Genomic DNA, 3,992 nt, shown 5'->3' on the forward strand with positions numbered 1-3,992 from the left:
AAGAATTTTATTTATCTGACTGGGGTAATTCTAGAAGTTTTTTGATTGAATTATGATACAAAAAAGAGCAAAAAGAATCGAATAATCATTCTATGATTCATAACTTGTGACTAGATATATGTATGGGATAAACAGTTGTTGGTGAAAAATCGAAAACTGTAAAAGTCGAATTTTTAGAAAAAAGGAATCATAGTTTAAAAAACTAAATAGAATCATGAGCTAAAAGTATCCATTAAACATAGTTAAAAAAAAATTATTTGTATAGTTAGAATTGGTTGGACGTGCCTATCAAAAAAAAAATTGAATATTAATGACTCACTATTAACTCGGTTTCTGGGCCATAATCATTCTGTAGGAGAGATGGCCGAGTGGTTGAAGGCGTAGCATTGGAACTGCTATGTAGGCTTTTGTTTACCGAGGGTTCGAATCCCTCTCTTTCCGTACTAATTCAACAATGTTACTGACCACAATGTATCAAATCAAATAACAATCGATACTATTATTCCAACGGTTAGACCTTTATGGATTCTTTATTTCGAATTTTTGTGGTACGGAAACGAAAAGACTGGAAAGAATGCACAAGAGATGAAAATCCCCCTACCGATCAATGATAGATGAATGATAGAAAAATTTCCGGATCAAAACCTTACTTTCCTTCGGTCTCTTTACTTAGACTTCGGCGAAGGGGAGGACGAAATTGTCCGAACCCTTGTTTTTTAGTTAGGTTTAAGTCTGACGAGAATAATATTCTACAACGAGCAATTCATTTATTTTTAAACTGACCCATTTACTATCTATTATTTGATTGACTAATCCTTTATATTGCAATGGCTGAAGAGTCAAATGTTTTGGCAATTCCTGAGGGGGGGATGAATCAAGATAATTTTGAATCAGTGTTCTCGATTTTTTTTCATCTTTTGCTGTAATAATATCTCGGGGTTTGCACCGATAACTTGGTATATCCACTATAGAACCATTAACTAAAATATGTCTATGATTAACTAATTGTCGGGCTTGAGGAATAGTCGAAGCCATACCCAATCGAAAAAGGATGTTATCCAAACGCATTTCAAGTAATTGTAGTAAAACTTGACCCGTTGATCCTTTGGCTTTTCCGGCGATACGAACGTATTTAAGTAATTGTCGTTCTGTAAGACCATAATGAAAACGCAATTTTTGTTTTTCTTCTAAACGAATACGATATTGAGATTTTTTACCGGAACGCGATTGGTTTTTAAGATCGTTTCCGGTTTTGGGCCTTTTACTAGTTAGTCCCGGTAAAGCCCCCAGACGGCGTATTTTTTTGAAACGAGGCCCTCTGTAACGCGACATAAAGACTCCTTATTTTATTTTATTTAAATTTCATAAACATTTTATTTTATTTAAATTTCATAAACTTAAATGAAAACTAAATGATAAATATTATAAATGAAGTGAAATCCAGTAAAGTATTGTACTACAAAACAAAGAATAATTAGATAACTTGGATCAATATCCGGATCCTATTGTATATGTAAATGATATAAAAAAGTAAGAGTTCCTTTCTTGATTTGTTCTACAGAAATAGAACCCCTCCTTTAGTCATAAAGGTAAGTAAGTTCCTACGACATCATAGATCGGTGACCTTTGAAAAAGGGTAAGAAGTCGTTTCTTTATTTATTTGATTTATCAATTATGTCAAAAATAAAATCAATAGAGAAAAGCCGGCTATCGGAATCGAACCGATGACCATCGCATTACAAATGCGATGCTCTAACCTCTGAGCTAAGCGGGCTCACATAACAGAAATGTTACATGCATAGTAATTTACTAAATTACTGGGATCTTAGCTATTCCTAATTAATATGAATATAGAATCTAATTTCATTTCAAATAAATATTCAATATTGGAATTGTTCTATTATAGAACATAATAATTAATATAACGATTAATAGAATATAGCGATAGAAAATTTTGATCTATTTATCAAATGGATGTGTATCAATAATTAATGTGTTAATCTTAATTGCATTTAATGCAATTGAGATGATAATGAAGCGTTTCTATGTTTTCATTCTGAAAGGTGGAAGATAAGACGAACAAGGGAATCGACCGTTTAAGTATTAAATTTTTTACTAAAAAAATAATAGAAAGAGGGGCAAATATATATGTTCATATATCTATCTATATTGATATATATTGAATTGCAGATACAGAAATGATAGAATCATTTTGGATCGGAACAAATATGGGTCTCCGATAGAGAAGAGAGAGATGAAAGAAGATAGACAAGAAATCCAATAGGAGGAAACACTTTTCAATAGAGGAATCGGTATTCTAATGACTTGAGTGGTTCCAGTATAATACAAATGAAAGAAAACGGGGAAGGACATCATAATGCGATACTAATCTTAAAAGAGGGGGATATGGCGAAATCGGTAGACGCTACGGACTTAATTAGATTGAGCCTTGGTATGGAAACCTACTAAGTGATAACTTTCAAATTCAGAGAAACCCTGGAATTAAAAATGGGCAATCCTGAGCCAAATCCTTTTTTCCGAAAAAAAAGGGTAGGTGCAGAGACTCAATGGAAGCTGTTCTAACAAATGGAGTTGACGACGTTGCGTTAGTAAAGGAATGAATCCTTCCATCGAAACTCCAGAAACGATGAAAGATAAACGTATTACGTACTGAAATACTATATTGATTAATGACAACTCGAATCTCTATTTTTTATATTTCTATAATTTTTTATATTTATATTTATATATATATATAAAATTATATATAAAAATGAACGAATTGTTATGAATCGATTCCAAGATCTACAAGTTGAAAAAATAATCGAATATTCATTGATCAAATCATTTACTCCATCATAGTCTGATAGATCTTTTGAAGAATTGATTAATCAGATCGAATAGAATAAAGATAGAGTCCCATTCTACATGTCAATAACGACAAAAATGAAATTTATAGTAAGAGGAAAATCCGTCGACTTTTAAAATCGTGAGGGTTCAAGTCCCTCTATCCCCAAAACCCTAAAAAGGCCCGTTGGCCTCTTTAATTATTTATCCGTTCATTAGCAATTCAGACTTTGTTATGTTTCTCATTCATTCGACTCTTTCACAAGCGTATTTGAGCGGAAATTTGATTTCTTATCACAAGGCTTGTGGTATATATTCTATATGATAGACGTACAAACGAACATCCTTGCGCAAGTAATCTGTGAAATTTGAATGATTAACTGTCTACTGTACTGAAACTTCGAAAGGCTTATCCAAGCCCTGAAATTTCGTATATCTTCAAAAAGAAGACTTTGGAATACCTTTTTTCTTATTTACAATTGACATAGACCAAAGTCATCTATTAAAATAAGGATAATGTGTCGGAAATGGCCGGGATAGCTCAGTTGGTAGAGCAGAGGACTGAAAATCCTCGTGTCACCAGTTCAAATCTGGTTCTTGGCACATCATGAATTTGTATGAGTATCTATTCTACGGATTCATTAATAATATAGATCATGAAAAATACTGATACATGATGATGTCTGGAAATCTACCCTTTAACTAAACTATATATATTTTTTACTCTATTTATAGATGTCGAAAATAGACAAGTAAAGATAAAGAGGATATTTATAGAAATATGTAAAGGATGTATATAGATATGTAAAAGAAAAGAATTTTCTTTTGTTTCCTCTTCTTTTTTATTTGTTCATACTCTGTCTCCTGGCGTTCAATTCCTATTTTATACATATTTGAAAGTTTCAATTAGTTCCTTATAAGACCCAAAAGTCTAGTCTAGGGGAGTTGAAAGGCGGGAATGGCCAAGATTCATCTCAGATACAGTACAAATAGAATCCGATTCTCTTTTCATATTATATTTCTTCATTTCACCCTATGTGACTTTTTAAAGCACATCTATAAGTCATATGCGTGATACATAGTTCATAATGCAGAACTCATTTAGTTCATCCTATTAGCTTGTGGCTCATCCAAAATAAGTATCT

At 32.2% G+C, this 3,992-nt stretch overlaps 3 non-coding genes across 3 annotated transcripts; 2 read left to right on the top strand and 1 right to left on the bottom strand.

The window, feature by feature from the left end:
• The first annotated feature begins 354 nt into the window (after positions 1-354).
• TRNAS-GGA (transfer RNA serine (anticodon GGA)) lies at positions 355-441 on the top strand. Its single transcript has one exon. It is a non-coding gene; the product is annotated as a tRNA-Ser (tRNA).
• Positions 442-1,701: 1,260 nt separating this feature from the next.
• TRNAT-UGU (transfer RNA threonine (anticodon UGU)) lies at positions 1,702-1,774 on the bottom strand. The gene has a single exon. It is a non-coding gene; the product is annotated as a tRNA-Thr (tRNA).
• A 1,603-nt stretch (positions 1,775-3,377) lies between these two features.
• Positions 3,378-3,450, top strand: TRNAF-GAA (transfer RNA phenylalanine (anticodon GAA)). Its single transcript has one exon. It is a non-coding gene; the product is annotated as a tRNA-Phe (tRNA).
• The last annotated feature ends 542 nt before the right edge of the window (positions 3,451-3,992 follow it).

Source organism: Cucumis melo, unplaced genomic scaffold, assembly GCF_025177605.1.
Source record: "Cucumis melo cultivar AY unplaced genomic scaffold, USDA_Cmelo_AY_1.0 utg001770l, whole genome shotgun sequence".
In the NCBI taxonomy this organism is placed as follows: Eukaryota; Viridiplantae; Streptophyta; class Magnoliopsida; order Cucurbitales; family Cucurbitaceae; genus Cucumis; species Cucumis melo.